Source organism: Triticum aestivum, chromosome 7B (genome assembly GCF_018294505.1).
Source record: "Triticum aestivum cultivar Chinese Spring chromosome 7B, IWGSC CS RefSeq v2.1, whole genome shotgun sequence".
NCBI lineage: Eukaryota > Viridiplantae > Streptophyta > Magnoliopsida > Poales > Poaceae > Triticum > Triticum aestivum.
The window spans coordinates 240,837,083-240,860,579 of NC_057813.1; positions in this window are offsets into that span (position 1 = coordinate 240,837,083).

Below are 23,497 nucleotides of genomic sequence, written 5' to 3' on the forward strand. Positions count from 1 at the left end.
CCCGATTGGTTTTTGGTGGCTACAGAGGCTTGCGGTGGCAGAACTCCCGATCTATCTTCTGTTCTGGAAGTTTTAGGGTACATAGGTATATATGGGTGCAGGGGGTACGTCGGTGGACCTCCGGGCTGCTCACGAGGTAGGGGGGCACGCCCAGGGGGAGGGGCGCGCCCCCACCCTCGTGGGCAGCCCGGGGATCCCCTGACATGCACTCCAGGCCCATCTGGTTGGTTTCCTTCCAAAATTAACTTCTCCAGTTGATTTCGTTCCGTTTTGACTCCGTCTGATATTCTTTTTCCTCGAAACACTGAAATAGGCATAAAACAGTAAATCTGGGCTGGGCCTCCGGTTAATAGGTTAGTCCCAAAAATAATATAAAAGTCGATAATAAAGCCCAATATTGCCTAAAACAGTAGATAAAGTAGCATGGAGCAATCAAAAATTATAGATACGTTGGAGACGTATCACCAACACCCGCCTTGCGGCAGGTACGGTGGCCACCCAAGTTCAGACCGGAGATGCTGCCTCGCTACGGCGGCGCGGCGGATTCGGCAGGTTTCCTCCAGGCCTACGAGGAGGTTGTTTGGGTGGCCGACGGCAACGACAAGGTCATGGCCAACTGGTTTCCCATGGCCCTCACTGGCGTACCGCGAGCCTGGCTTCTCAGCCTGCCAGGATCTTCTGTGGCCTCCTGAGAGGAGCTGCGCGGCCTCTTCGTCACTCGCTTCGCGACACCGGTGCCCCACGCCATCGCAGCCCTTCTCGGCGGTTCGCAGGCACCACCCTCGGACTGCCACGTCAAGCAGTTCTTCCGCCAAGTTGGTGTCGCCCGCATGCTGCAGGGAGCTCCTCCAGGGTGGGCGGCGCCCCGAGCCGACCTCACCTTCGACTCGAGGGACCACCCCCTGACCACTGCGGGCGCAGGCGCACTCCCGATGCTTTGCACCCCCACCATCTGCAACATGGTGGTAACCAAGACCCTCATCAATGGCGGCCCCAGCCTCAACGTGCTCTTCGTGGAAGCTTTTGGCCTACTTCACGTGCCACATGGCCGGCTCCGCCCCATCAAGCCATTCTCCGGGGTTGTCGGCGGCTCCACCAGCCCCCTGGGGCAGATCCGCCTCCCTGTCACCTTCGGCACCCGTGATAACTATCACACCAAGCTCATTGACTTCGACATCGCCCGCATCAGCCTCTTGTACAACGCCATCCTCAAGTACCCGTCCTTGGCCAAGTTCATGGCAGCAACTCTCCCCACCTACAACCTCATGAAGATGCCCGGGAGCAGCGGCGTCCTCACCGTGGCTGGAGACACCAAGGAGGCCCTGACGGCCCTCAAGCTCACCTTCAGAGCCACGGTGGCAGTGCGCCCGACAGATGAAGGGGCCTCCGAGGTCCCGAGGGTTGCACCGGTGAAAAAGAAGCAGTTGTTCTCTCAAGACCGGGCTGAGATGAAGCAGGTGCCGGTTGACAAAGATGGGGCATCGGGAGCCACCTTCACCATAGGTGTCAACCTCGCCCTTGACCAAGAAAAGGCACTAGTCGATTTCTTGCGTGCGAAGAAGGAGGTGTTCGCATGGGAGCCCAAGGACCTGGTTGGAGTCCCGAGGGGGGTGATCGAGCATCACCTGAGGGTGTGCCCCAATGTGCGCCCAGTGAAGCAGAGGGCGCGGCGGCAGTCTACCGAGAAGCAGTCGTTCATCATCCAAGAAACCCGCAAGCTGCAAGATGCCGGTGTCATTCGGGAGGTGCGGTACACAGAATGGTTGGCGAACCCGGTCATCGTCCCTAAGAAAGGCGGGAAGGAACGCATGTGCATCGATTTCACCAACCTCAACAAGGCTTGCCCTCAAGACCCCTTTCTGCTGTCGCGCATCGACCAGATTGTAGACTCCATCGCCGAGTGCGACCTGCTGTGCTTCCTGGATGCATTCTCAGGGTATCACCAAATCAAGATGGCAGTGCAGGATGTTGAGAAGACGGCTGTCCTGACCCCGTGCGGGGTGTACTGCTACACATGCATGCCCTTTGGGCTGCGTAACACCAAAGCAACTTTCCAGCTGCTGATGCACATCACTCTGGGTAAACAGCTCAGGAGGAACACTGAGGCCTACGTTGACGACACATAGTGGTGAAGTCTCGGGAGGCAAGGACCCTCATCAAGGACCTGGAAGAGACGCTCGCCAGCCTATGCAAGGAGGACCTGCGACTCAACCCGGAGAAATGTGTGTTTGGCATCCCCCCAGCAAGTTGTTGGGCTTTCTGGTGTCACATGGGGGAATCGAGGCAAACCCGGAGAAGGTCAAGGCAATAGAAAAGATGAGTCCGCCACAGACTCTTAAGGAAATGCAAAAGCTGGCGGGCTATGTGACCTCGCTAGGGCGCTTCATCTTCAAGTTGGGAGAGCGTGCTCTCCCGTTCTTCAAGCTGATGAAGAAGAAGGGGCCATTCGAGTGGACCCTAGAGGCTGATGCGGCGTTTCAAGACCTCAAGAGATACCTCACTAGCCCACCAGTGATGGTGGCGCCGCGTCCTCTCGAGACCCTGGTGCTTTACCTGGCCGCCACGCCTCACTCAGCCAGCACAGTGCTGGTGGCCGTCCGGGAGGAGCGCCAGGCCAAGGGCCTGCCACACGATGTCGCACGATCGGTTGAGATGATGCAGCCGCAAGACGGCACCCCTGAAGCCTCGGCGGCGCCAACGGATGACCAGGCTCCACAAGACGGCGCTCATGAGGCCGTTGTTGCCCCAATAGGCGACCAAGCTCTTGAGGTCCCCCAGCCTCAGGAGGTGCCTCAACCTCAGGAGGTCTCGGACTCCACCAATAGTTCCGCCCTCGTCGAGCACCCGATGTACTTCGTCAACACAGTAATGTGTGACGCTCGGGCATGCTACCCCATGCCACAGAAGCTCCTGCTTGCGCTCCTCGTTGCCTCACGTAAGCTGCGCCACTACTTCCAAGGCCACCCCATTAAGGTCGTCTTAGCTTACGCGCTAGAGAGGGTGCTCCGGAGCCCCAATGTTGCGGGAGGGTCGCCGAGTGGAACATCAAATTGCAGGCATTCCAGCTGGAGTTCAGCACCACCAGGGTCATCAAGGGTGTCGCACTCGCTGGCTTTGTGGTGGAGTGGACTGACGCCCCAAGGCCTGGAGCAGGCGAGGACCAGTCCCTCTCGCCAGGGAGCGAAGCACCAAATGGCTGGGTCATGTACTTTGACGGTGCCTTTGCCTGTTTGGGCGCGGGGGCTAGAGTCGTGCTCATCTCGCCCACTCAGGACAAGCTATGCTACGTCGTGCAGCTCTGTTTCCAACGCGGCGGAAAGGTCTCCAACAACATCGCGGAGTACGAAGGCTTGATCGCCGGCCTCAAAGCCGCGGCCACTTTGGGCGTGAAGCACCTCACCATCAAGGACGACTCCCAGCTCCTCGTCAACTTCTCCAACAAGGTGTATGAGCCGAAGGATGAACACATGGAGGCATACCTGGCGGAGGTACGCAAAATTGAGAAACAATTTTTGGGCCTAGAGCTGTAGCGTGTGCCTCGCGCCACGAACAAGGAAGCCGACTATAGTGCCAAGATAGCATCCAAGTGCCAGCCTTAGGAGCCCGACAACTTCGAGGAGCGGCTCTTCAAGCCTTCAGCAGCCCCTCTGGCTGTGGAGCCAACATTGCCTCAGGAGGAGCTTCCCCCAGCACCAACCTTGGGAGCCCCCGCCTGCGGCCCGACCTCAGGAGCACGCCTACTCCTCGCACTCGAGCCTCAAGAGGGGTGCTGGACCAAAGAATTCAAGGCGCACCTGCTTCAGGGAACCCTGTCGGAGAAGGAGGAAGATGCGGAGCGCGTGGCTCGACAGGCCACAACCTACTGCATTCAGGACGATGAGCTCTACCGAAAATGACCAAACGATGTTTCCTTGCGATGCATCTCTAGGGAACAGGGGTGCGAGCTGTTGGCCGACATACACGATGGAGACTGCGGGCATCACTCGTCATCACGCACCTTGTTGGGCAAGGCGTTTCACAGTTGATTCTACTGGCCCACGGCGCTCAACGACGCAACCGAGCTGGTGAGATCCTGTGAAGCCTGCCAGTTCCATACCAAGCAAATCCACCAGCCTGCTCAGGGCCTCCAGACCATCCCGTTCTCGTGGCCGTTTGTGGTCTACGGGCTGGACATCTTGGGTCCGTTCCCTCGAGCGCCAGGGGGCTACCGCTACCTCTACGTCGCCATCGACAAGTTCACCTAATGGGCGGAGGTGGAAGCAGTCTGCACCATCCCAGCCGGCTCGGCGGTCAAGTTCATCAAGGGCCTCATGAGCCGGTTCAGAGTTCTTAATCGCATCATCACCGACAACAGCTCGCAGTTCACTAGCAATCTCTTCAAAACATATTGTGCTAACCTTGTAATGCAGCTATGCTACGCCTCAGTGGCACACCCCAGGAGCAACAGACAGGCCGAGAGCGCAAAAGCAGAGGTCCTGAGGGGAATCAAGGCAAGGACTTTCAAGAAGAAGCTCGAGGCATGCGGCAGGGGCTAGCTGGACGAGCTCTAGCATGTGCTTTGGTCCATCTACACCACCGCGACCAAGCGATCCGGCAAAACTCCATTCTTCCTTGTCTATGGAGCTGAAGCGGTTCTCCACACGAGGTTAGGCATCGCTCCACGCGGGTCTTGGCGTCTGACGAGGCACGCCAGGACGCCATGCGGGGGATGGACCCCGTGCTGGGGTTGGAACGCTGCCGTCAAGTCTCACTCCGGGCTGCTAGGTACCAGCAGGCGCTGCGGCGGTACCACTGCGGCAGCGTCTGCCCCAGGATGCTCATGGTGGGTGATATCATCCTGAGGCAGGTGCTCTCCAGGGAGGGGCTACATAAGCTCTCTCCCATGTGGGAGGGCCTATTTAGGATTGCCCGCGTATCCAGGCCTGGCACCGCGTTCCTGGAGACGCAGGACGGGATCACCATCCAAAATGCCTGGAACATCCAGCACCTCCGGAAGTTCTACCCATGAAGCAAGGCCCAGTGCCTGTGAAGGTCTCCGCTCATGACACTCTCACGTAATAATGAGTGGGGCTGTACACGCCCCAGAGTCTCCGAAGACCCGCCCTCGGGCTTCGGGGGCTCCCTCCCACGTCCTAGTGGTAGCACTTAGCTATGCGCTAGTGAGAAGACTAGACTAGGTGTCGGACGCGACTGTTCATTTGCTTGCTTTCTGTTGTTAGTTTGCAAACGTTTAATGGAATTTGGAGTTTTAGCGTTTCTTGATCGCCTAGTTGGGTTCTTCTCCTCTCACTTGATCGCCTCTTTGTCTTGGTTTAGGGAAAGCGGCAGTTTCCTTTTGCTCTTCCTCGTGTGCCTCACGCGGGGGCTAGGCAGGTGTGCGCGTGCGCATTGGACTCGCCCACGCTGCGAACACACCTCGCCAAAGCCCTGTCGCCCCAGAGCTTCGGCTTCCTTGATCCTCATGAGACGCCCTCGAGTAAGCTCGTGATCTATGCACCCTCTTCAAGTCCATGCCCCCCGCGTACTACGATGCAATGCACTGAGACACGATTAGCCCATGCCTGAGGGCTCGTGCAAGGAGGAACAAGGCACCCGACAGATTTTCTAACAAATCCTGTAGCTTTATGATGCCTCCTGAGGCCAGCGGTTCCTGAGTCGGCAGCAAGGAGGCCTTACCAAATGCCGAAAGACGCGCCCTCGCGAGGCGGGAAACTACCCTAAGTGTATCAAGCTAAGTTATCCCTCCGCACCTACGCGGAGCACGAACATCATAGCATAACACAAGAACAATAAACATAGCATAGTGGCATAAGTACCATGGTTCATTACACGCCCCAGCAGGGCCCTCTACTTTTTTCAAAATGCACGATAAAGGAAAGGTTAAACAGAAGCGGCCCACGCGATCGCAACAGCTCCGGAGGCCTGGCTCCGGAGGCCCTCCGGGCTTAGCCTGAGCCCTCCTCCCGCTTCACCGAGGCGTGGCGACGAGAAGATCCGCCACCTCCCTCGAAGCGAGCCCGAGGGCGTGGCGGCTGGTTGTAACCGCCACTGCTTGAGCTCTTGCCGGAGGAAGAGCCGCCGCTGCTGAACGAGCTACGGCCGTCGCCAAGGGAAAGCTCTCCCTCAGCGTCCTCACGACTGTCGTCAAGGCCAAGCTCATCATCGCCGCCGTCGTCTTCGGGACAGCACCCTGCATGGCGGACATCTTCCCCAAACACCCCCACATAGAGGGTCGCAACGCTGTCGAAATTGAAGTAGATGGTGCACCTCCCGCTCAGGCCACGCATGCGGGCAAACGTCTGCCAGCCGCGGGTCAGGGCCACCTTGCCTGCGGCGGAGACCTCGACCACGTCCCACGAGGCCTTACTGCAGCAGCCATCAGCCTGCATCCAAAGGCCGTCAGGCCCCATGGCCGGTAGCTCGCCGGCAAAGAAGCGCAGAAGCTGGAGCAAGGTATCGGCCAGCCTCTCTGACCACACGACGAATTCTCGGAGCACCTCCGCTGAGTGGAAGCGCGGCCGAGGAAGCCGGGAAACCATAGCGTGCCTCCCCTTGTCGCAAGGTGCGCCTCGCCCTTGGCTGCTTCCGCCACAAGAAGAAGAACCGCTACGACCGCCCAGGGTGACGCCGGCCCCTGAATGAGCGTGCCCGCACCCCCGAGGGGCCGCCGTAGGGGTCGTGGTGTGCTTATGGGGGCGGCATCGCCCTCTCTTGGGTGGTGGCGAGCCGGGTCCCTCCTTCTGGGCCTTCCCCTTCTCAGCAGCGGAGAACTTCCACGACGACGCCATGGGTGCTACGGCGAGTTAGCAAGGCTAGCAGGAGGAAGAAGGAGCGGGTTGCGAGAAGAGAGAGATGAGCGAAGGGGGCTCCGCCCCTCCCCTCATTTATAGCCGGAAGGAGGGCAACCGCCGTCCTCCACGATCACAAGTAATGATGGTTTTTCTCTACATGCAGCAAGGTCTCATCAATTTGAATGGTTGCCGAAGCAGTGCGTGGGGAGGCGGAGGCGCCCATGTCCCATCAATCTCCACGCATCAACCGAGGCCGCAGGCGGTTGGGGCCCGTGGCGCTCCGCACTTGCCCTTTGGCTTCGCCTTGAAGCCAAATTTGAGCGCGCCTTGGGCCCGAGGGCTACTGTCGCCGTTCTGGGAACGGGGGTGCCCGGACTTGCCTTCCTGCGGCCCATGGCGTGGCTCTGTCGATGACCCTGTACGGCCTAGCCTTAGCAACAACAACGCAAGACCCTCGCGAGGGGCCAAGCCTCGCGAGGAGGACAACACCAAGACCTCCCTGGGGGGCAGCCCCATCAGGCTGGCTCCCGAGGAGCGGGGATATCTATGCAAGGTGCACCTCGCGAGGTTCACATGACGTGAGCCATGACGACCAAGGCCAGGAGGGTGCCAGCAGGCGCAGTGTACATGTTTCCTCTTTGGTGCCAAGGAGACAAGCGCAGGCACAGGGTCCCGAGGAATCAGGCTAAGGTTTCCATATCTGTGCAACAAGACCAAGACCGCCAGGACAACAGGACGGACGTCATCGCGGAGCCCACTGCAGTGTCACCACTAGAGGATTTTGCAGGCAAAGACTACTTTTGTCAGGATAACTTGTACTAGTTGTCTCACTTTGAATTTGGCCGTTGTGGGATCCCTTCCCGCCTACATTTGGGAAGAGGACCAAGGCCGCTATAAATAGGACTTAGCCACCACCATAGAGAGGGCAGATCGATTCCACCCTGACCAACTCACCTACTCATCAAGCGCAAGAACACCTCACCTCCTGAGGCTACTCCACCACTGTACTAGTTCATCCTCGGCCCCTCGAGGCAATCCACCACAAAGCTGGGGTAGGGTATTACACCGCAAGGTGGCCCGAACCAGGATAAACTACTGTGTCTCTTGTCCCTTGGGTTTGTCAAGCTAGGACTTGGAATCATTGAGCAGACAGACTGTGGAGGACGAGTTCTTCGCATGCACCCCAGAGTTCGAACCTCTCAAGGGTCTGCGGAACCTCGAATCCGGCACTTGCCATTACCTTGATAGCCTCGAGACCATTTTGCGTAGCTTACCCATCGAGACTAGTGAGTTAAGAATTGTTGGGCCATGCTTTTAGTGCACCTTAGTGTTATGTCTCTCCCGTGCATATCCTACTTGCTGTTTCGCATTTCGGCTCGCATATCAAGCATTGTCGCATAGTCAAAAAAGAAAGAAAGAAGAGAAGGAAAGAGCTTGTAAGAAATAGCATCAAACATCATAACATAGTTACATCATCTTGGTCACTACATACATAAGCATACTTGGGATAGTAGACAACCCGTTTCTCTCTTAGGTTGGTGCACTAGCGTAACTAGCCCATTAGAGTAATCGAGCTACATCTCTCTAGTATCCATGCAACAAGAGCTTTATCCGTGGTTCCACATCTTGTGATCATTCCTTGGTTGCATGGATCCCTTCTATATTCTGTGTGTGTGTTCCTGGTGATATCCTCGGGTTTGATCTATTTGTCTTACTTGCGATTCGTGCATCTTTTCAACTTTTTCAACATCTTGTCTAACATTTGCTTGAATTATTTGTGCCAATACCTAACCGAGATCCTCCATAAGACTTTTACTTGTAGGTGTGAGAAACAAAACCCGGTACCAATTCTACTATTATAGCATCACGTGGGATCATACTTGATACATCCACGATCTTCAGAAAAGGTAACTTTGTTATTGTTCTCTCATTTCCTACTCACCACCTCTTGGTCATGATGGATAGGACTACTTCTTCAAAGAACCCTCTCTTCGAGGATCAAGATGACGAACGCGATTTCGTCACCAAGGAGCACATATTCATTGCTCAATGAGCTCTACATCAAGAAAGTGAAGCTTTTGGAGATCGCATCGAGAAACTCGCCACCGACCTACGACAATCGAAAGCAAGACAATGAGACTACTTGGACACCAAGCTCTCCAAACAAATGGAAGAATTCCGCAACATGATCGTGAGCCGCGCGTCTTCCTCAACGTCTTCACCAAGACGATGCCACTCAAGTCACCACTCGTCGGCATACTCTTCTTCCGAGGCAAGTCCTCCTTGATGCGACGACATTTGATATCGCCAAGCTCAAGAAAATGAATTCCATGGAAATGGCCTACAAGACCGAGTTCGAGCACGTGAGAAGGCGCGACGCCAACAACAGGAAGCCATGGATCAAGAGCAACCACCACCACATCGTCCAGAGCTTTGCTCCTTCTAACACTCCATTGGAGATCAATGCCTCTTAGGGGAGGATCCACTTGTGGATTTCAAGACCTCCATCTTGGATATGACTATCATCAAGACCTCACCTCCTTAGAAGTGGTAAGAACCTTTACCTAGTGCTTGTTTCCTTTGATTTTTCATGTATTCTTGTGGATCTATGTGTTTGCTATTCCAGTGGATGTGTAGTTGGGTTTTGTTGGAGTGAATTCCTCTTTGTGTTCTTGGTGTTCATCCTCTTTTCCCCTCCAAGTGTGAAAAGATCCCTCTTAGGGTTTCACCCTACAACATAGAGGCACAACCCGAGTCACAGCCACAGGCACCTACTCCTCTCTAGGTTATATACCCTGAAGTTGATGCAGAGCAAGATGCAGAAGCAGATGGAAATGAGGATGTGCACTAGTTTGAATTTGTCAGATGATCATTAGCACAACAAGATGTTGTTAATCAAATTAAGGAAGAAGAAGAGCCAGTGGTAGTGCAACCTAGTCACATGTAAGCAGAGAATGTTGGAGGAACCACATCAGGTAGGAGGAGTGGTGGGCAGACCAAAAGCAGTTATGCTATGGAAGCAGAGGATGATGCAAGTGATACAGATGATGAGGATTATGACCCAGGTGTACTTGTTGACAGTGACAATGAGATAGGCAATGATGATGACTTGTTTGCAGATAATGTTGATGAGGATGAACCAGAACAGAATCAGAACAATAATTCAAATGAGGGATCAAAGCAGCAAGTAAAACATGGGAAACCTATAGCTCAAGGCAAAGGCAAGCAGAAATACAATTCAAATGAAGCCTTGTGTGCAGGTGAAGATTTGTGGGCACCTGATTCTGATGATGAGGACCTGCATGTAATGTTGAAAACTTTCAGACCAGAGAATCTACATAGGTGTAACATCTCAAAATTCTAAATTTTGGAATGTTATATTAAATAAATAGTTTTGATTGATTGCTTGATTGTGGTGTGGTTGCCTGTGTGAACTTGAGTGAAATTTGAAACTTTATGAAAGTCAAATGAGAGGGAATAAAAGGACTTTCCCAAACTTCCATTTTTTGTATTTATGATCTCCATGAATTCAAATTCATTTCATCACAAAACCCTAGAGATAAGATGACATGACTTCTTCCATATAATAAATGAAAAGGGTTTTGAAAAGATTTGAATTCCATTTGGAACTATTTCAAATTCAGAAACTTTAAGCAACTCAATGATTTTCATGAGAGAAGATAAAATGACTTCTTCGAAACATATGAAATATGAGTTGAAAGTTTAAAAGAATCAAATTGAAAGTCTCTTTGAAATTACTTTCAATTTGGAGTTATTTGGTTTTTATTCCAATTATTTTTCTCCACAAATAAAATATATGGAAATTAGGGTAAAATGATTCCATACATTAGAAAAATGGAGACAAATAAATTTGAAATCATTTTAGTATTTTCAAAATGATTTTTATGAGGTTTTATTGCAACAGTCGCACTGTTTGCTTTATTTGTTTTTTTTGTGGAATTTATTTGACTCCAAGAAAATGTTCAGCTGTAGAAAATATTTTTCTGAAAATTTTGATATATAATATGCCTATATAAAGTTTTATTTCTATTTTCGTTATTCAGTTTTTCCTTTTCTGTTTCTATTCAAAAAAATTGCGTGTGCAGCCTAAAACTATCCGTCGCCCACGTGCGCAGCATAGTCAGTAGACAAGCCCATAATTGTTTTTATTTATTTTTCAGTTATGCTTGGAGAGAAAAAATATTATTTTCAGAAATATTTCTTTTTCTTAATTCTTTTTAAAAAAACTCTGCACACGAACACATGCGCGCACATGCGCAGGCCGGCCGAAGGCCCATGCGGTGGCGTTTCTTTTCTTTGTTTTCCATCTCTTTCGTCTCCCTTTTTGTCTACGTTTAGTCCTACATTGCCTAGGATTTGACCCCTAAACCTCTTTTCCACGTATAAATATAGACCCATAAAGCCTCCAAAAAATCATCCGATTCGTGTTAAATCAATATTTTGGTTTGACTAGATTCATTAAAGAAAAATATTTTTCTTCTCTCCGACGGGACTTCTGGAAGTTGTCTTCTCTCTCCGAAGTAGTCTTTTCTCTACCATATAAAGGTATCTTTGTTCGTTTTTTTATACTGCCGTAGTTTATTATTTCTAGACTAATACGGTAGAATAATTAGATTATCAATTAGTTTTACCCTCAAACATTGCATGAGTAGGTTTGATAACATGTGGGTACTGGGAAGAAGTCGATGAGGTAGGAACCTATTGTCTTATATTCAAACCCTTGGGTGTTACTATGTTATGCTTATATTGCTATGCTATGCTCGTACACATGGTTTGGTTTGAGAGAATTCATGAAAGATGAGAGAGATTTTGTTAACTAGGGGAAACTTAAGGTGGCTGCTTTAATACACATCTGGGTGTATCGGTTGGGGCACCCTGGAGCACCCAGTGGTTTGCCCAGGCACCCTGAGAACCCAGTGCTTGCCCGAGGGGATCCCGGAGTACCCGTGTGATCACCCTATGGATGCTACCCAGGCTCAAAGGGATCACAAGATATTCATGCTAGAAACTTCCGTGTGCAGCCACAAGCCATTATGGGCTCTGGCATAGTTGAGTAAGTTGCGTGAGCTCTTGAAGAGGTGGCCTAGCAGATGTAGGGGATGTAGGTGGTACTGTCTACCCAGAGTAAAGAGTTAATTCTTCTGAAAGACCGTGTCTCAGTCATCCGTTTCTCAAACATCATGAAGTGCAAGAAATTCAATAGAGGAGATCGAGTCTTGTGGGGAAAAGTGCGCAAACCTCTGCAGAGTGTACAAACTAATCATGATTAGCCGTGTCCCCAGTTATGGACATCTTGTGTATCTGGTACTTGAATTATTGATTTGATCTCATCACTTTATTTAATGAAATTGTTGGGTTATAATTATTACTTTGGGATTGAGTTGGAGGAACCTTCTCATTTAATGACATACACTTGGTAGTTAAATAAAATTTATTCCTTTGTTGTAGGGAAAAACTAGCTTTATGCAAATGTTAACCATAGAGCCCCCACCAGCCAAATATGCATGTAATGATAGCTATTGTTCTTCATTATCATATGGTGTGAAATTGCCAGTACATTCAATGTACTGACCTACATGGCTGCAACATCTCATGTTGCAGGAATCTTACGACAGGTAAGTGATACGTTAGGGTTACGATTTCTACACTCAACTTTGCCGTTGGTGTTGATGGGAATCCACAACTTTCATGTTACTTCCGCTATATGGATTGAGGTAATAGTACTTACGTTAATTTATACATGTGATTTACCTCTGTTATAAATCCTCGAGTACTATGTGTGTCAGCATACCGATCCAGGGATGACACTTAAGCACAGAGACTTCAATCCAATCGGGTCAGGTTGCTACAAGATGGTATCAGAGCACATGTTGACTATAGGACGTGACCCTAGAGACTGGCAAGCCCATAGGAAATATTTTCTCTAAAAACTTTTTAAAAGATGATCTTTTACCTCTCTTCTTTTCTGAGATTTATCAAATATTCCCTTTTAGTTAGACTGTACCCCTTTCCCCTTTTGACCATACGAAGATTTGACCGATGAGACCACTCCAAGAAATACAAGATATCGGACTACTAAGGCCACTTCGGAATGAAGAGGATTTTACCCAGCATTATAATAATAGAAACTACAACGGTTGAAGACTCCGAAGACTAGGAGAATTTGAAGGCTTTGTAGAATTTTCAGATTGGTATGACTTAGGAAGGTTACCTTATAGAACTTGCCAGACTATTGAAGTTGTCAATACCCGAGATCAAGGTGTGTCGGAGAAAGACCGGAACATGGAGCATTAAAACTCAAAGTTTTTGTCAAGAAAACCCTAAGGTGGGAGATATCAACTATGGAATGATATCTCATGGAAATGACAAGGGCTGAAACACGTCTATCCATGATGTTATCGCCCGCTTATGCTATTGTCACTGTACTGAGTTAAGAATGCATTTCTTCGGAAGGATTGGATGGTAGAAGACTAATGGAGCACCTATCATCAAATATGAAGTTTTAACCTTAGCCGGTGTATCACCAAGATCTGGAGTACTACATCAAGGATTTTAAGATGGACCTACAGGAAGCCATATTTGACAAGGGAGCATTTCGTGAAGAACTCAGGACACAGAAGATGAAAGTAGCCAAGCTGGAGAAGCAAAACCTCGAGATACTGGAGATTCATCAGGAACTGAAGGACAATAGGACCATGGTTCATGCCAAGGATGTTGAAACCCAGAAGTTTGGAATGCAACTCCAGAATACTAAAGGACGTCATGAGAGACTTCGTGTCAACAGAGATGATCTGGCAAAAGAACTTGAGAAGGACAAGCATGATCAGAAGAAGCCATTGGAGACATGAACAAGAAGATTTTGGCGACTTTGAAGATTTATTGACCTTTAGAAGACCAAACCCCTGTTATATACTTACGTTAGATGCGACGATTGTGAGTTGTCATTTGTTTGATGTTTTTTGACAGCCACAAAATAAAATCTATCTCTTCAAAACTATTGTTTGTATTGTGTGTATCCCTCTCTATCTCTCTTATCACACCCCAAAACCCTTGGAACCAATAGAGGATGAGTGGAGATGAACTCACATTTCCGGGATCGATAAGTCAATTGGAGACGGACCGATGGATTCAGAACATGGAAGGTCACATCAAGAATAACACTATAGCCGGAAAGGATATGGCCCAGCATGCTCTTCAGTGCTTTGAAAGAGGTGTTGCTACTAGGTGGAGGATGTACCAAAACATCACTGGATGGCAAGGACTAACCACTTGGAAGGAATTTAAGTTGACTTTGCTAAAGTCTCGTCTTGTGTCCCCAAATTTGAAGCCTTATGGAAATGATATGAAGAAACTCTGTGCATGCAAGCTTTGTGGAGAAATAGGACACAACCATAAAGAACACAAGGATGAATGCCCTAATTGTGAAGGAAGTCACCCAGCTGAAGAATGCCCAACTAGGCAGATTACTTGTTTCTTGTGTGAAGGAACTACCCACTACCCTGCTCAGTGTCACATTTACCCCATGGTACAAAGAACCATCCAGCTGAAGAAAGAAGCAATGAAAGGAGCCCTCATGGAAATTTTAGAAGAACATGTGATGAAGGAAGAGGTGGAGGACACACCCGAAGAAAACCCAATTAAACCCTGCACCAAGTCTTGCTATTCATGTGGAGAAGAAGGACACATCTCCCAGAATTGTCTGAATGGGGATCTAGTAGAATTCCCGACAAAGGAAGTAGAGTATGACCCACAAGAAATAGAAGCCCTAATTGGAACGGAAAAGTCCAGGAAGAGAAATAGATTGGATTCCAGGAAGGACCTTAGTCATATCACCTATTTTAGGTACAAAGATTCAGGGCACTACTTCAATGGTTGCCCAAAAAGGAAGGCGATGACCCAAGGAGGCTATGTGATCACAAGGAAAGCTCGAGACTTGTCAGAAGTAGTAAGTTGCCGCTCTAATAAAGCATGACACTTTCCCAGAGATTGTCCCAAATAGAAGGAAGCTTGTGCTAAATAGTTGTGTTGAAAAATAAAAATAGTAGTAATAGTGGGAACAATTCTTTTACATTGAGGTGTTGAGTTGAGGCATGTAATGGAAATGCAGGAGATTGTAATAATTTGAGAATCAATAAAGTTAGCATCATTGGTACTGATTTGGATTTTATGAGTAGTTTCTCTATGAAGAAAGAATTTGACCATTTTCGAGGATATGAGAAATATGGTCTATGGAGGAATTTGTGCATTGCAAGAGTGGTAGTACCCTAAGAGGACCCTTGACCCCTGGAAAAGATAATGATATTCCACGAAGTGGACTTTGGACAAAATAAGTACGAATTTTATCTCAATATGTGGGATACTCCAAGAATAAGAAGGGATGAAGTCTATTGGATAAAAGGAGGTATAATGCTAGGTAATATGGAGCAATTGTAAATCCATGATGAGTCTGAGTAATCATGTCTTAGTTTGGTACCAATAGAAGGAAGGGAGACAATACAATTGGATGGATTTAAGAATGCTAGGAAGCTGGATGTTGGAATAATGATCAGTTGCCCTGATGATGAGTTCAAGGTTTACAAGTGATGAGATGGGCCATAACCCACGGGCTCCAGAACCTGCCAAGAAGCAAGCACACTCTTGCTGAAGGAAAAACCCTGGAAGAGGATATGCCTTTATGAACAAACGATCTTATAAGAGTTATGCAAAACCTTAGAGTTGTGAAGGAACGATAGATGTTTGTTTGGCTTGCAGAATCCATGGATTTATCTGAACTTAGTCTGTCAGCAAGAGAAATTCTGCAATGCTTGTGAGGATGACCGAGTGTTAGAATGCGGGATTCGCTAAACCATATACAAGGTAATGATTTGGGTGCGGGATGGATTGATCACCATACCGACTTACTCTTATTATTCGTCTAGCTATATGGGATAGTAAATCTGAGTGACTTACCCATAGTAGAGAGAAGATGATATTAAACCATGTTTGAACCTTAGAATGGTATGACAGTTTTCCCTAGTACAAGGCAACTGTTGCCAATCGTAGGATATACTGCAAGGTTCAACCCAGACCCATTTCCTGCAGGAGAAACCATAAATTGTTGACCACCATGAGATATCGATAGTTGTTTAGTATTGGCGCCATACCCATCAGCTAAGAAGACCCAGTCATGGAATAACCTTACCAAGATGAAATGGACACAGGAATTTAGGAAAATGTTATGCCACCACCGGAAGATCCCAGAGAAGGAATTATCCTGAAGATCTAAGAAGATCAACACTGCCAACAATAAGGATGGAGTGTATGAGTTTTGATGGAATCGTAACAATATTTCTAAGGGTGGTAACACCCCAGACCCTGGTGATGATCGATGAATTTTGAGAAGACCCCGAACCTAACCTATTTCTTGCTAGCCTCTCCGAATCTCGAGGGCGATATTCATTTTAAGGGTGCTAGGTTTGTGACATCCCAAAATTCTAAATTTTGGAATGTTATATTAAACAAATAGTTTTGATTGATTCTTTGATTGTGGTGTCGTTGCTTGTGTGAAATTTGAAACTTTATGAAAGTCAAATGAGAGGGAATAAAAGGACTTTCCCAAACTTCCATTTTTTTCATTTATGATCTCCATGAATTCAAATTCATTTCATCACAAAACCCTAGAGAGAAGATGACATGACTTCTTCCATTTAAATAAATGAAAAGGGTTTTGAAAAGATTTGAATTCCATTTGGAACTATTTCAAATTCTGAAACTGTAAGCAACTCAATGATTTTCATGAGAGAAGATAAAATGACTTCTTCGAAACATATGAAATATGAGTTGAAAGTTTAAAAGAGTCAAATTGAAGGTCTCTTTGAAATTATTTTCAATTTGGAGTTATTTGGTTTTTATTCAAATTAGTTTTCTCCACAAATAAAATATATGGAAATTAGGGTAAAATGATTCCATACATTGAAAAGATGGAGAGAAATAAATTTGAAATCATTTTAGTATTTTCAAAATGATTTTTATGAGGTTTTATTGCAACAGCCACACTTTTTGCTTTACTTGAATTTTTGCGGAATTTATTTGACTCTAGGAAAATGTTCAGGCTGTAAAAAAATCTTTTTCTGAAAATTTTGATATATAACATGCCTATATAAAGTTTTACTTCTATTTTCGTTATTCAGTTTTTTATTTTCTGTTTCTATTTAAAAAACTGTGTGTGCGGCGTATAACTATTCGTCGCCCACGTGTGCAGCATAGTCAGTAGACAGCCCCATAACTGTTTTTATTTATTTATCGGTTATGCTTGGAGAGAAAAAATATTATTTTCAGAAATATTTCTTTTTCTTAATTTTTTTTTAAAAAAACTTTGCGCACGCACACATGCCCGCACACGCGCAGGCCGGCCGAAGGCCCATGCGGTGGCGTTTCTGTTTTCCCATGTCTTTCCTCTCCCTTTTTGTCTATGTTTAGTCCCACATTGGCTAGGCTTTGACCCCTAATTCTCTTTTCCACCTATAAATATAGACCCATAGAGCCTCCAAAAAACATCCGATTCGGGTTAAATCAATATTTTGGTTTAACTAGATTCATTAAAGAAAAATATTTTTCTCCTCTCCGGCGGGACTTCTGGAAGTTGTCTTCTCTCTCCGAAGTCGTCTTTTCTCTACCATATAAAGGTATATTTCTTTGTTTTTTATACTTTTGTAGTTTATTATTTCTAGACTAATACGGTAGAATAATTAGATTATCAATTAATTCTGTATTTATACATTAGACCTAGAATTCTTTTAGCCATAGTTATTTTTCTTCCGTACAATGGTTTGACCCTGATTTTTCAAATAGCTATAACTTTTTACTCATTCATCCAAACTAGATGAAACCAGTGTCTATAGTTTCGTCTTGTTTTCACCTATCCAGTGAACCTGTCACAACAACTTTTTGAAATTTTCAAATTTCGAAATTTGTCCAGATTCATATTCAAACTTCTTTTGATCATAACTTGAGTTTCGTAAGTCCAATTTGGTTGATTCTTTTTGCAAATCGAAGCTCTCTTGACCTAAAATTTCTGATAAGATCAAATCCACCCAATTTTGGTATTGTTAGAAATTGTTTACTATTGCAGAGTTAATTGCTTGTTTTCGAAGTTTTCCGAGATCTTCTCTTCGAATTTTATGCTTGAGTGCTTACGTATGCAATTGCTTGCTCTCGATAGATTGAACGGAGTGTGACAAATAGAACTATCAAGAATTATGAGTGCGAATCATCTTCATCAATAGTACAAGGCAAGTTCACACTTTGATCATATTTTCCTATACCCAGTTTTTATGCATTAGTTTTACCCTCAAACATTGCATGAGTAGGTTTGATAACATGTGGGTACTAGGAAGTAGTTGATGAGGTAGGAACCTATTGTCTTATATTCAAACCCTTGGGTGTTACTATGTTATGCTTATATTGCTATGCTATGCTCGTAGACGTGGTTTGGTTTGAGAGAATTCATGAAACATGAGAGAGATTTTGTTAACTAATGGAAACTTAAGGTGGCTACTTTAATACACATCTGGGTGGATTGGTTGGGGCACCCTAGAGCACCAGTGGTTTGCCCGGGCACCTGGAGAACCGAGTGCTTGCCCAAGGGAATCTTGGAGTACCCGTGTGATCACCCTATGGAATGCCACCCAGGCTCAAAGGGATCATAAGATTATTCATGCTAGAAACTTCCGTGTGCAGCCACAAGCCATTATGGGCTCTGGCATAGTTGAGTAAGTTGCGTGAGCTCTTGAAGAGGTGGACTAGCAAATGTAGGGGATGTAGGTGGTACTGTCTACCCAGAGTAAAGAGTTAATGTTTCTGAAAGACTGTGTCTCAGTCATCCGTTTCTCAAACATCATGAAGTGCGAGAAATTCAATGGAGGAGATTGAGTCTTGTGGGGAAAAGTGCGCAAACCTCTGCAGAGTGTACAAACTATTCATGATTAGCCGTGTCCCCGGTTATGGACATCTTGAGTATTTGATACTTGAATTATTGATTTGATCTCATCACTTTATTTAATGAAATTGTTGGGTTATGATTATTACTTTGGGATTGAGTTGGGGGAACCTTCTCATTTAATGACAACACTTGGTAGTTAAGTAAAATTTATTCCTTTGTTGTAGGGAAAAACTAGCTTTATGCAAATGCTAACCATAGAGCCCCCACCAGCCAAATATGCATGTAATGATAGCTATTGTTCTTCATTATCATATGGTGTGAAATTGCCAGTACATTCAATGTACTGACCTACATGGCTGCAACGTCTCATGTTGCAGGAATCTTATGACGAGTAAGTGATACATTAGGGTTACAATTTCTACACTCAACTTTGCCGTTGGTGTTGATGGGAATCCACACTTTGATGTTACTTCCGCTATATGGATTGAGGTAATAGTACTTACGTTACTTTATACATGTGATTTACCACTGTTATAAATCCTCGAGTACTGTGTGTGTCAGCATACCGATCCAGGGATGACACTTAAGCACAAAGACTTCGATCCATTCGGTTTGGGTCGCTACAATAGGCCAAAATTCCATGTAGGGCAGGTTTGTGAGAGTGTAGAGCTACTAAGGATAGCAATTAAAGAGTACTCCTGCCAAAACAGAGTTAATATCAAGCTATCCGTGAATGATAGGAAAAGAGTGAAAGCAAAATGTGATGGAGACTGCACATGGTACTTGTGGGCATCATATGATAGCAGAACTAAGGCTTTCATGGTGAAGAGATATGTGCATGAGCACACATGCCACAAGAAGTGGAATATTAGGGCTTTCACATCAAAATTCCTAGCAATGAAATACATAGAGAGCTTTACGGCTGATCAAGATATGAACTTGATGCATTCTCTAGAGTTGCTCAGAAAGAATGGCATATGACACCTCGTAGGATGAAACTCTAGAGGGCTAGGAGAATGGCTATGAAAGTTATTTATGGCGATGAAGAAGGGCAGCACAAGATGCTATGGAATTATGCTAATGAGGTTAGGAGAAGCAACCCTGGCTCATCCTTCTATGTTTCACTTGATGAAAATGCAAGGTTCGGCAAGTTGTGCATGTGTCTAGATGCTTGCAAGAGAGTATTTCTATAGGGTTGTAGACCTGTCATTTTCCTAGATGGTTGTCACATTAAAACTAGATATAGAGGTCAACTGCTTGCAACTGTTGGGGTAGATCCAAATAGGTGCATATTTCCAATTGCCATTGTTATGGTTAAAATTGAGGACACCCCTAACTGGTCATGGTTTCTTGACACACTTAAAAGGGACCTAGGCATCATAAACACTAAATCTTGGACTATCATGTCAGACAAACAAAAGGTAAGTACTAACTTTCTTTCTTCAAAGTTTCTGCATTACTATGTGAATGGTTGTGAATAGCTTCTGAATGCTTATGTTCTTCTTGCATTGCAATTCTAGGGGCTTATCAATGCAGTTGAAGCACTGTTCCCTGAGTCAGGACACATATTTTGTGTTGGGCACATGTGGCAAAACTTTCAACAACATTTCAATGGTGACATCTTGAAGAATCAATTCTGGAAGATAGCTAGGAGCAATACAGTTCAGCTGTGTGAAAAGGGCATGATGAGATGAAGGTTCTTAATGTTGAGGCATACAAATGGCTGCATGAGCTAGAGCCAAACACTTGGATTAAGGATTTTCAAAGTGACTTGCCAAAATGTGATATTTTTCTTAACAACATTTGTGAAGTTTTCAACAGGTATATTCGTTAAGTAATGTACATTTGTTTGCTACATCAACAATCTCATGAGCTACCAAAACTTACCATGGTCTACTGTTAATTGCATGTACATCCTTGAATCAAGGGAGCTACCAATACTTACCATGGTTCACAGGATTTATAGGCAGCTTATGACAAGGCATTACAACAAACAGCTGGAGTCAGATAAATGGCCAGGAGACATATGTCCAAAGATCAGGAACAAGGTTGAGAAGGCAACAGAATTTGCAAACACATGCTATGTGGAGGGATCAGGAGATGGCTTATTCCTAGTTGGCAATATTCCAACTCCATCAATAGGAGTTCCTACATATGAAGATCTCATGGTTGAGAACATGATTGCCTAGGTAATAAAACGACCACATGAAATGTACTTTCTTTAAAGATGCATATCCTATTGATCTCATGAAATGTACATTCTTTACAGATGCCAACACCTAGGGTTGTGGAACAAAGGCCAGTACCTAGTTCTGCTTTCCTTACTGCTGCCTAACTGCTGCTCAAGTAGACCAATGGTAGCCAAGGAAGCCAAGGTAGTTCAAGCACCATAAGGCCAGGTGAGTTGGCACATAAATTGGAGGCTATGAAGAATCAGAAAGATAGGGAAGTACAGGAGAGGAAGAAGGCAATACTTGCATCTAGAAGAGAAGAGGAATTGAAGAGAGCAAAGATATAGCAAGAAGGCAACATCAGGTAGCACAGAAGAAAGCTGAGCTTGCAGAGAGAAGAAGACTGTCTGCATTGGAGAGAGCTGCCAAGAAGAAAGAAGAAGCAGAATTAAACAAGACGGTTCAAGCTGAGACCAGAAAATTATTGGAGACACAAAGAAAACAATAGTTGCTGGGAGGAAAGCAAAGCAAGAAGCAAAGAGGAGAGTTGCTACTGAGAGAAGGAGGTAGAAAAGAGGGCAGAGAGGAAGCATATGCTGCAAAGAGAGAAGAGCAAAATAAACTTGCTGCTGCACAGAAGGCAGAAGAGAAGAGACCATCTAGAGCATATCATCTAGACCACAACACTACTAGAGCAAATTAACCTAGCACTACTAGAGCATATCATCTACTAACTAACACCATTGCAATAGGCCATCAGCAACAACCCAAAAGTTGCATCTTGACCACAGCGGCAATGCAGCATTTTAACATCTTTAGCATTATCCTCAAAAGAAACCTCTTCACCACTTCAATTCCTTCACTTCTTGAGCATCAACACAACAGCACCAACACCTAACACCACCACAGCAACAAACAACACCTTCATGAGCTTCACCATCTCCCTCCTTAACATCATCAGTGCAAGTGCTTGCTGCCTGCTCATCCCACAGCTTGCTTCCTTCTTTGCAAGCTTGTTGGACCTGCTGGTGGGTACATCCATCTGCACCAGTTCCTGTGCAGCAATCAGTTGCTCCCTTCGTTCCTCCGCCTCACCAATAGCATCCACAGCGGCATCACAGACGAGGTAGTATTTCTCAACAAGGTACTTAGCATACTCCAACTCCCAACGCCAGAAATCGCAAGAAACCTATCCCAAATTTGGGGGTAGCAGAGGTCAAAAACTTGCATCTTTCCATTGAAATCGAACACAAAGCATCCAAAAATGAAATGAAGCACTAACCCCATGGATGCGGCATCTATAGAAGATCCACCCATCGTGCTTCTAAATGGTCGACACATACATTGTTATGGAACATAGCATGCCATTTCAAGAAAATTACTACGCTCACGCAAGATATATCTAGGAGATGCATAGCAAGGAGAGGGGGAGAGTGTGTCTATGTACCCTCGTAGACCGAAAGCGGAAGCGTTTGACAACACGGTTGATGTAGTCGAACTTCTTATCGTTCCGACCGATCAAGCACCGAACGTACGGCACCTCCGAGTTCTGCACACGTTCAGCTTGATGACGTCCCTCAATCTCTTGATCTAGCAAAGTGTCGAGGGAGAGTTCCATCAGCATGACAGCATGGTGACGGTGATGGTGAAGTGATCCGTGCAGGGCTTCACCTAAGCACTACGAAGATATGACCCGAGGCGTAAACAGTGGAGAGGGGCGCCGCACACGACTAACAATTGTTGGTGTGTGTTCTAGCGGTGCCCCCCTTCATATATATAGGTTGGAGGGGAGGAGAGGCAGCCAAGGGGGTGCCCCAAGTAGGAGTAATCCGACTTGGGGTCCTCCCAATTCGGCCTCCCACCTTTCCTATTCCTATTCGGAGTAGGAAGGGAAGAGGGGGAAGGGGGAATCCTATTCCCTTTTTCCTTTCCTCCTTCCCCTTTTCTACTCCAATTTGGCCAGCCCATATGAGAGGGGCGCGCCATCCCTTAGGGGCTTGTCTGTCCCCCGCTTGGCCCATTAAGGCCCATGTAGTTGCCGGGGGGATGCCCGAAACCCCTTCCGGTGACCCGATATGCACCCGGTACCCCCGGAACAGTTCCGGTGTCCGAATATCATCGTCCAATATATGAATCTTTACCTCTTGACCATTTCGAGACTCCTCTTCATGTCCATGATCTCATCTGGGACTTCGAACAACATTCAGTCACCAAATCACATAACTCATATAATACAAAATCGACATCGAACGTTAAGCGTGCGGACCCTACGGGTTCGAGAACTATGTAGACATGACCGAGACACCTCTCTGGTCAATAACCAACAGCATAACCTGGATGCTCATATTGGTTCCCACATATTCTACAAGGATCATTATCAGTCAAACCGTTATGACAACATACGTTATTCCCTTTGTCATCAATATGTTACGTGCCCGAGATTCGACCGTAGGTATCTTTATACCTAGTTCAATCTCGTTACCGGCAAGTCTCTTTACTCGTTCCATAATGCATCATCCCGCAACTAACTCATTAGTCACATTGCTTGCAAGGCTTATCATGATGTGCATTACCGAGAGGGCCCAGAGATACCT